The following is an 11,581-nucleotide window of genomic DNA, read 5'->3' as shown; positions in this document are numbered from 1 at the left end:
TGCTGTAAGGAAAATAAACAAAATTTTACACAAAAATAGAGGAAAAAGTTAAAGAAAAGATGGAAATATTATAGCAATTATATAAATAGTACAGGAAGTACAGAAGTGCCTCAGATGGGAATGACATTGAGATCTAAGAAATCAAAAAGAAGATTTGATCAAAAGCATTCAAAATTATGATTGAGAAGTGTGAATACAAAGTTGATGGCATGGGCAGTGCTACCTGTAGCAGTCTCCTTCTGTATTTAACTTTCTAATTGCAGTCTCTCTACACTCACTTTCTCCCTTCTTAATTTCTAGCACACATAACACTGGTTAGCTAGATATCCTGAGCCTGTATGTTGCTCCTACTGCATTTAAAGGGATTTTTAAAAATATTCATACAAATGGGTTCAGAGTTTGCATAGGCAGTGAATTTGAGACATTATCTAAGGTAAGTGGCAAAATACTCAACTTCTAAAAGATCCAGCTAGTCATAGAAGATCCACATCCACACTAATAATTTGTGGTGTAATGCTGGGGAAGGATATCAGGGGAAGTCTCATGTTGCACTCAACAACATGAAGAAAGCTTTCTCAGTCTGACCTCAAAATTATGTAATGTCCTGTAGAAACAGTCTGAGATTTGAAAGTGTCCCAGATCCAACCCTTCTTTCTGGAGCACTTGGAGGAGTGACAGATAACGTCATGAATATACAAAATTTCAAAGTTGAACAAATGTGTATCAGAATAAGATACTTAATATGTGAACTATATTTATGGTTTCATTATCCCTAACCCTCAAGCAGAGGCATGTCTCTTTGACCTTTTCCTTTGATTGAAAAGTCAGTGTAAAATATGGAATCAGGGGTAAATTATACTGCATGAACTGAGTTGATGAGTTCCTTCCTGTTTCATTGATCCTACTATCCTTGGCAGTAAATTACATTAGGATCTGCTTGAAAAGGTGAGATAGTATTTTTTCTAGTTGAATAAATGTAGACACTTTGTTTTGTTTTATTTTGTTTTGTTTTATTTTGTAGCTATCAAAGGAGCATGGGCATTTTGAGGACTTACGATCTTACAATACATGACTATTTAATCATATTTTCAAATTGACAACTAAGCTTCTGTAGGAACCAGTGCCCCAAGCACAGACCTGTAAAGCCAAGGCTTCATGCAGATTTTGAATTTATGTGGTATTAAAACGACCACTGATACGAAGCAGAATTGCACAACTAGCTATTTTCTCATGGGTGGTAGACATTAGTCCTCAGCTTTGCTGGTACTTTGCAGCATCCTCAGCAACAGGAGCAGTCTTTTCCTTTTCTGCATTTGCACAATAAGAAAAGCTTCATTTTTGTCCTGGCCAGCTGATATACCTGGCAACTGCATGCAACATGCACTTTTCAATGTACTAGGACCTGAATGAGGTTGTTGAGTGCACCCACATTAAGTCTGCAGAGGAAGCTTGGGAGGAAGTTTTGATCTGCTTGGGGGATAGGAAGTCCCTACAGGGTGGTCAGGACAGGCTGGATAGCTGGGCTGAGGCCAACGGGATGAAGTTCAAGAAAATGAAGAGCAGTGCTCTGCACTTTGGCCACAACAACCCCAGGCAACATTATAAGCTTGGTTCAGAGTGGCTGGAAGACTGTTTGGAGGAAACAGACCTGGGAATATTGGTCAGTGCTCAGCTGAACATGAGCCAGCAGTGTGCCCAGGTGGCCAAGAAGGCCAGTGGCATCCTGGCTTGTATGAGAAATAACAATGCCAGCAAGAGCAGGGAAGTGATCTTCCCTCTGTGCTCAGCACTGGTAAGACTTCACCTCAAATACTGTGTTCAGTTTTGGGTTCCGCATTGCAAAAAAGGCATTGAGACCATGGAGTGTATACAGAGGTGGACAGAGATGCTGTTGAGGGGTCTGGAGCACAAACTTACGAGGAGCAGTTGAGAGAACTAGGATTACTTAATATGGACGGGAGGAGGCTCAGAGGTGATATCACTCTGTACAACTGCCTGAAGAGATGTGGCATGGTGGGGATCAGCCTCTTCCCCCAGGTAGCTAGTGATAGGACTAGAGGTATTGGCCTCAAGTTGCATTACAGGAGATTCAGATTGGATGTTAGGAAATACTTATTCTCTGAGAGAGTGATGAGGTGCTGGAATGGGCTGCCCAGAGAGGCGGTGGAGCCACTGACCCTGGAGGTGTTCGAGAAAAATGTAGATGTTTTACTGAGTGACATGGTTTAGTGGAGAAATATTGGTGATAGGTGGATGATTGGACTGGAAGATCTTGGAGGACTTCTCCAGACTTGATGATTCTGTGATTTTGTGACTATTTTCTACTTCAATAAAATATGTATAAACATATGTTTTTGATACAATTCTGATTAGCTGAGGAGAAATAAGATCAGAATACTATCTACCAGCTTTCTACAGAATTGTTAGTGTAAATATATATATATTTGTGGGAATGATTTTTAATATAAAACACCTCTCCCAGTTTATTCATGGAGACCTTGCATTCCCATTCCCAAAATCCTTTGCTCTGAATCCCTAAACACAACAAACACGCTTTATTAAGCATGTGCTTAGCTGATTTGAAGAATCTTTCTGTGACAACTTCAAATCCTGACCTTTGGCTTCTCCTGTCTGATGCCAAAATTATTATTTCTGTTGATTCTCAGCTTGACATCAGGGAGCAATTGGTTAAGCCTCAGTCTTCTCACATTGTTATCTGACATTCTTATATGGAATTGTTCATATACTTTAGATTTATAAAGACAGATTTAATATTTTAACAACTCTAGAAAAAGATGTTTCAGTTTCAACTGATATTAGCTCACCAATAATGAAAAGAACACAGTGATGTGTTGTTTCTTTTCTTTCTTATTCACCACAGAAACATGGATGAGTGACAATCAGATAACTTAGTTTGTAGAAACTAAACAGACAGTGAGAGACAAGGCTGAACTCTGTAGAATTTCAGGTTATCCCTTTAGAACAAACTTTTAAAATGTCGATTAAGCTATTGCTGATCATATATAGGTTCAGACAGAAACAAAAGTGGTTTGTTTGTTTTTTTTTGTAATTAAAATATTGATATTTCTTGTCTTTGATAATAACAAAAGGATCTGACATTAAGTATTAAGATGTTTTTAAAAGGAAGCATTTGTATCTATAGTCTCAAAGGAAAACATATTTTTCAAATCAACATAACATTTTATTTCAGTTATCTGCCTAAGTTGCTTCAAAACTCCTGCTTCCTATTTATTTCCATAGAAACTATAATCAGTGGGTACAATTTTTTCTTCATGGAGTAATTCAGTGACACATTTTTGTTACGTACACATTTCAAAGTCAGCCCTAACTCACACTCAAAAATTCTGAGCACGCAACAAGGAAAAAAAAATCTTGTAAGTGCTAATCCTTATAATTTTAATATCAGAATTGCTGTTACTAGTAATATTAGCAACATTACAAGCACCTTATAATTTTGATTGCTAATTACCATGCAGCTCAGTGGGTTATGCTCTGCCCTCATAGTGAAGTACGAACACCTACCACAGCCATGAAACAATATCTGAGAAGTTTGCAGCCTCCCGATGGATCAACTGGGTCAGCATAGATCACCATTAACTTTGGCACCCCTATTATATGCTCCACTGATGTGTTTAAATACACAGATTCTTACCTTTCCATAAAAGGCTGATGTTAAGAAGGGTTTGGCAACTGTGTGCAATGGAAGCTAATAGGATGAAGAGCTCAAACACACATCAGTCTGGAAGCTAATGCCTAGCATGGGCAATAACAATAGAAGTTTTCTGGGTTATTTCCTCTTATGGAACTGTGTTTTAAGGCAGATCCATTGAGACAAACTCCTAACATATTCTTACAGGGAGGAACAGATTGTCAAGAATGTGATGTTTTAATTTTAAGCTTTCAATCAAATCATTTTAGTAATTTGCTATTTAGTCAGGCAATTAAAATTGTTTCTAACATTACTGATTTCTCAAAACATGGGTCACATCAGCATCAGGAGTCAATACCGGAGCTCCATTTTACATTAGTTTTTTATTTTTATTTTTATATTATTTTTCCACAAAATGGACAAATCTTGTTTTCATGTTTGTATTCTTTTCATCATTCCAGTTCATTCCAGATCTTGCTTTCTTCTATCCATTATTTCAGAATAGGCATTTGCTTTACGCCACATTCATATATATATATATGTAGCTACTACATTTAATTCTACAGACCCATAAGTAAAGAGTTCCCTACTCTAATATATCGATATATTAACAATACATATTATTAATTCTGAACCATGCTCACTCTATTAGAAATAAGAACATATTGTTTTTAATATTCCATTAACTTGTTCTCTTTAGGGCTATCCAAGCAATAGACTGCCAGCATCAACATACTGAATATCTTTGTTTTCTTCCTAATCTGATTAAAGACCAAATCCCCTTCTCTTACAAAGACATGATGATGGTAATTTCTTTCTATTTTTCTCCATCCTTTATTAATTTACATTCTTCCACTGACTCTTCATTCTAGGCTGTGTGTTGTACTTCACTATTTGCTTTAGCCATTTCTATTTCCTCCCTCCCCCATATTCTCTGGCACGTAAACTGTGAACTTTTTTTCCAGTTTCCAGTCCAGCACTTTGCACATTCTATTTGCACAGTAGCTTTTGGCTTAAGTCTTTTCCCACTGAGGTCAACTGGCAGCATGCCACAGACTTTAGTGGGAAGAACATCAAACTGTTGTTTTTAAGTGCAATTTCAGACCCAAATCTGAAAGTTGAGGGATGACATTATGTCTCAGCCTTGCTCACTTTGATCTGTTGATATTTTAGCCAGTTTAGAAACTTAGATCATCTTCTTGGCATGTTTCTCTGAAGCTAGACACTCTTTTGTTACCATCATGATTACACTGTCCATGGGTTCTTACAGTGCTCTCATCACTGCTTTATACGAGGCTCTTCCAATTATTCATTAAGTGACTAACATCTGTCAGGTGTAATTCATTCATGGTCTCCCAGGAGGAACTCAGTGGGGAGTTTTGCCATGGCTTTCTCTTCACCCCATCAAACACAAGCTATCACCTACTCTACCCTTCAAGTGAAAATCAGAGCTGGTAAGAACATTTTCTCTGAAAATTCCCTCTTTGTCTGTAATGAATGATTCTGAGGTCAAAATGTTGCACTGTTCCCTGTGTAAGGGTATGTTTTTGCTCCAGGGTGTATTCAGATACAGATGTGTGGACTACCTAACTCCACAGGAGGGCATCTACAATCCAGATGTGGATCCTCATTCAAATCATACCTATATTCATGCTGCCATAACATGTTTTAGTCTTGATTATTTTAAAAATATAGCTATAGCTGCAGTCATGCAAGTGCTTTAAAGATACAGTGTTAAACAGCTAGATGTGCTGCAGTTTTACCTTGCCACACACAGCAAGTGACCTTTCTTGTCCTTCCAAGTCCATCCATAAATTTTTCTGTTCCCTCACAGTCGCAATACCCTTCCCTGTGTCTATTGATGTGGCACACATTTGGATCTGCAAAGTAAAGGAGTAAATGGCTCATACCGTGTCTCAGGTTTAATATTAACCAATGATCAGGAAAGAAATGAGAAATAACATAGCTTTGAATAAGTGATATAAAAGTTATAAACCAGTTGAAATTAAGGAAAAAATATTGTAATCTACACTAGTGTGTTCTTATATGCTATGAAAATATTAATTCAGTATGAAAATAGCCTAGAGTCATTGAGTATCCCTTAATAATGTTGATTATAATGGAGCAGGAAATATTTGGGTTTAGGGTTACTTGAGGGATTGAACTTACCTCTCATAGTACCATTCATAACTTTTTGTTTTTCAAATCAGAAGGCAAACCGAAAGTTCACAAAACCTGTAAAATTTGAAACTGTATTAAAATACCACATAGAGAATGAAATTTTGGGGTCTTCTATCGAAGGATAATTTCAAGTGTTAGTCTGAAACTGATCTTCCAAATGCAGAACGTTAACGGGTAATGTGAAATATTCAGTTCTCCACAAGATCAATCTCTTGAAGGTACACTCAACCTCCGTCTCATCCCTGCTTATTGTTGTTATGCACTGATGCATAAGGCTGACATGCTTCAGGAAAGGAGGATTAAACATCTTCTTTGTTTCTCTTCTCTGCCAATCCAAAATCAAGTTTTGTGAAAGTAAAACAGGAATCACCCCTGCAGGGCACTTCTGTCTCAATACAAATCTTATTTTTACAGTAAGAATAAAACTAATCAGTAGTGTGGCAAATATTGGAAAATAATTGTTGTGAGGACCTAACAGTTTGTGAGAGGATTATAAGAGGAATATTTTTTTAATGTCTTGTAAAAGCTCTCAAAAAATAATTAACATGTGAAAGTAAAATCTATTATTTCTGCACATTTAGCACATGAATCATGTAAGTGTCAAAACATATATATATATACTTTTGGATGATTCAATCTGTGCAAACGAATAGCAAACGGTGTGTGATGCCACTTGTCCTGCCGGATCTCAGAGGTGCTATGCTCATCTAAATACAGATCTGTGACAGTACTAATGCAAGATACACTAATGCCAGATAGTGACCAGAGTGACTTTCCAGTAATAAGACTGTTAAAATATCCCACAAAACAAACAAAAATCACTTGGAGTTGTGGTTTTGGAAGAAGATTTCTTTTAAGAAATAAAAGCTGAAATTAACACTTACTCACTTAACACCATGGCTTTTAGAAAACATCTGATTTTGAGAATAGCCCATGAAAATCTTGACAAAAACACTGTCAAGTAAAGTAAAAAGCTATACTGGGAGTGAAATAGCCTATTTTGCTTAGTATAAAACATTGGATCCTCTGAAAGAAAACATTGTTTTCATTAGGAGTCTTTATTTAAAAAGCTAGACGTGTGGGAGTGATATTTGTATAAAGCTTTCATATATTTCTTTTTATTAAAACAGTTGTAACCTTTCTTTGTCTTCAGTGTTTATGCTTTTAATGGGTCCCCTGAATAAAGCACTCGGATATTATAAATAATCACCTCTGCAATTAGCATTCCAACTTTCAAAAAAGTTATTGGATGAATCAGGAAGGCAATATGACCAGTTAGGATATCATGGAATTGTTAACAGGCAAATAAATTCTGAGACAGCATGGGAATGAAAACCTCTCCTCTTTCAGAATTTTGCTTTATTTTTACTTTTCAGTAAAGTAAATTGTTTTAATGATTCATACCACAATAGTCATGTGTCTGCAGAAAAGTATTGCCTTTGAGGGTTATCTAAATAGTTACTCAACTTAGTGTAAGTTCACAGTGGAAGATGGAATCTACATTAATAACATTATATGTGGAAATATATCTGTTTTATATTAAAAAATCTGTGAGTGAAATTAATTATTCTCAAATAAGATGCTTTCTCTTGTTATAAAATTGTCCAGGAATATGGTGCATATATCAATAAGAGAGGCATTTTAATATTTATTGAATATTGTATTAACAGTATAATAGATATGAAACTTAACTCTTTTTGGAAAGCAGAATTTTCAATTTCTTTCCCTGAAATGCTGCTTTTATGAATATAAAGTGTCTGTTCTATTACATCTGATCTGTCTTTTTTTATTTGGGGGAGAAGTAAAGGGCAGTAATCCAGGGTAACAATGCATGTGGGGAAAAAACTAAACAAAACAAAAGAAAAAAACAGCAAAAGAAAAAATAAACAACCTCCAAAGTATGTTTTTTTCTTCTACTTCTAGTTTCTTACTTTGTCCTGATCTATTCTGTAATAATCTCCTTTGCGTCATCAATAGAGTAAATATATATATATTTAAGGGACATTTAAAGCTTTATTTAAAAAAAGCATATATACTTTTTAGGTTCTTTAGAAATACTATACTGTAATTGATCAGCCACTCATTCTATAGTAGTACTTTGTCTCTAGAAGTTGATGTTTCTATTAGAAGAAATTAATGGAAGTACATTTTACCGCTCAATATTGTCCTATGGAAAATAAGCAAACAAAGACTTAAGTTGTCAGTCAGCATTTTACCTTCAAGGATGGTAGAAGTCAGTAAAGTTGTATTGAGACAGGTTTAATTATTAAATTATTCAGGGAAAAGTATTCAGAAAGACTGCATATAAAGCTCTGTCCTTTTTCTGCTTATAATATGTAGTGATAGTTATAGTCATGCCAGAGCTGCAGCTACATAAGCTGAGAAAATTTTATGGCTGACAATCACATCTTTTACCAAGATGAGAAATTCTATGTCACAAATCCAGATTCCAGGGTTATACACCTAAATCTTTCTTACCATATGTTTGTGCTGAGATCTTGATCTAACACAGTGACAGTTGGATATGATCTTTATTGGTCTTACCTTTGCAGAGGTTAAATGCACAAATAAAAGCAGCCTGTGCGGATTTAACTAGATATTTAAAATGATATGAACAGAGTGGCAAAACACACACACAGAAAATATAAGTATCTTTCCTTTGGTGACCCAGGCTAGATCTGGTTCAGCACAGAAGCACAGAAAATGTTAGAAGTCTGGGTTATGTTTTTGAAAGAAGATTCTATAGAAAATATGCACACAAATTACTATAATAAGGGACAGTTGGCAAAAATGATTAGAACTATAAGAATAAAGAGTGAGCATATTTTAGTCTGAAATAGTCTTTTGCTATCACATGCCATCTGTCTCCATAAGGTACTGGAATGATGCTTAGCAGTGTTTTCCTAGCTGGAAATAAGAAAAAGTGAAGTATTTGTGTCAATTCCTTGTGATCATGTTAGAAATTGTTTAATGCCATGGTTCTTAAAATCTTTTCTTTGAAGTCAGACTCCCTGGAAACACTGAATTCATAGTTTAAGGCAGCATCTCAGTGTAAATAAAAAAACCAATTCTTCCATGCCAAGGAATGTGAGAATATGTAATGGTTGACACTAAGCTGATGCTTTTAGAAAAATAAATATTCTCATGAAGAAGATATAAAGATATTTCAGAACAAGCTTTCCTTTGATATTCTGTTTTTATATTTTCCAGCTCATTCTAGGCAACAAAGTAACTGTTTGATATTTAGACTGGCTGACATTTGTAAACACTGAAATAACAAGACAAGCAATATTTAAGATTCTATAGGAGAAGTTGCAAAATTAAGTATGAGTGACTTAGCAAAACATTTAAATTACTTGGCAGAAAATCTAGGAAATCTCATTATGAATTCCAGCAACACTATGGAACCAAAATAAACGTAATTTGTACATGAATTTGTAATTTTAGTAGTTTCACATAAAATGCTGTTTTATAACAAATATATCACTAGTGTAAGTGGCATTTACTTAGCACAATATTTTCTATATGCATAGATTTGAAGCTTTCAAAATAAAAATTTTTCTATTAGACTCTGAAATAAAGTTAACTATATTTGTTCAGCTGGTGTAGAAATAAGCTGCTTTATTTTAATCAATTTAATTATTTTCTGATACAAAATCTGTACATGGAGAATAATGCCAAACTAAAACTTACACTCTATTTCTTCAACCCTGCTCACATTGCCTGCTAAGTGATCATGGAGAGGTCAAAAGATTTCAACAGGACAACTTGTTTAAGAGAGTCCTGCTTAGTGCAGGTCAGTTAACGGCACGAGATTCTAAAGTTATCAAGTTAATAGGGTCTTTGGTCAAGTCACATGGAAATACATTGCAGCCCTAGGACTTTTTTTTCCCCAGAAAAATTGAATCTGCGACCATTTCCATGTAGTGCGTTGTATGTTAGACGAATATATAGAGCAGCAGTCTTTCAATACAACAAAAATGTGATACTTCACTGCCACGTGCAACATTGTTCAGATTAAAGAAGAACACTGTCTTTGCCAAAAGGAAGGAGATAGGGACTTTGAGTTGTAATTGCCCTCTTAATCACTTCAGTTTGGAAGGAATTTTGAATAATAAAATAATGTCTTTATTGTTAGCATATGGTAGCATACAGAGTGGTTGAAGCTGATAGGAACATCTGAAACCATCTGCTCCAACACCTGCTCAAGCAAGGACATGAAGAGCAGGGTGTCCAGGACTACATGCAAGTAGCTTTTAGAGATCTGCAAGGAACTGAGGATTCCACAACCTCTCTAGACAACGTGTGCCAGTGCTCAGTCACCCACACAGTAAATAAATGCTTCCTGACACGCAGGGAGAATGTCTTCTGTTCCAGATTGTATTTCCTCTAGTCTTGTCACTGGTCACAACAGAGAAGAGCCCAGCTCCATCTTTTTGCTGTCTCTCTTCAGGTATTTATAGATGTTGATAGGATCTCCCGGAGCCTCCTCTTCTCCAGGCTGAATGCCCCCCGCCTTCTCAGCCTTTCATCGTAGGAGTGTTGCTCCTGTGACCCCATCCCTCCACGTTTGTTGCCTGAACAGTATTTGGAGAATCACATAGCAGCATTTGGATATTTTTAGCAGTGATGCTCACTAGCACCTCATGGATGGGTTTATCAGAAGAGGGATTTCACATGAATAAACTTTAGAATGACTTTGGCTAGGAAAAGTAGAAGAAATAGTTGTTAACTGAATTAAAGATGGAGATGGGTGAACCTCAAAGACTCTCTAGATCTCCACAACACCTTTTTAAATTTTGGGATTCTAGGTTATTTGTAAGGTTGGATAAAGGACTGGGAGAGGGACAGAGGGTTAATGATTGTTGAATAACACCAGTTTCTGGGATTAACTTTCAGATAACCTATGAAACATAGAAAAATTAGGAAACCTTCCCACTTACAACTAGAATCCTGGATATTTATTATATTATCTAGACTGATGAGACTGAAATAGATTCAGTGTTTTAGTGCTTTTCTCCATATTTATATAATATTAGATTTGGAACTCTTGAAATTTGAAAAGAGGCCTACAGAAAAATAGCTTACATCTGTAAGTCACATTAAGATTCATTCAGTCTATGATAAAGCTCCATGTACCTGGTAAGTCATAAACTTGGTCTGTAGAGTCTCAGGCTTCATAGCTATTGTTCTTTGAACTCTACAGTACACTTATTTTAAGGCTTAGCAAAGCTGTCTTTGTAGCACAGAAGTAAGCTAAGCATATGGATCAGATTCAAATGCAACTGCAGAGCACTGAATTGGGGCACAAATATAAACAGGGTATTAGAAAAATCAATAAAGAAGGGCATTTTTAAGAATGCTTTGGAAATTTATAGAGGATCAGGCTGAACTTACTGAAGCTGTAATTCAGTCAATACACTGGAAGTACATCAGTCTGGACTAAATTAACTATGACTTATTTAAGGAAATGACCAAGGGCTGGGATTGCACTCCATCAGATTTTTGGTACATTCAGATATATCATTTCTGATAAGCAAGTGGGAATGATGGCAGTTATCCTGCCATCAATGAGCAGATGGATCCTATATTTCAATAGGAAGTAAAGCTACAAATGACACAGCTAGATAATGATGACTTTTGACAATAGCTTTTCATACAATATCTTTTGTAATAAAATGAGATCCTTGTGTATGGGCTATAAAGTATTTTGGAAAATGCTTTGAAAGC

The sequence above is a fragment of the Coturnix japonica genome, chromosome 1 (genome assembly GCF_001577835.2).
Source record: "Coturnix japonica isolate 7356 chromosome 1, Coturnix japonica 2.1, whole genome shotgun sequence".
NCBI lineage: Eukaryota > Metazoa > Chordata > Aves > Galliformes > Phasianidae > Coturnix > Coturnix japonica.
The sequence above is the reverse complement of the archived record's forward strand: the minus strand, read 5'-3'. Positions refer to the sequence as shown.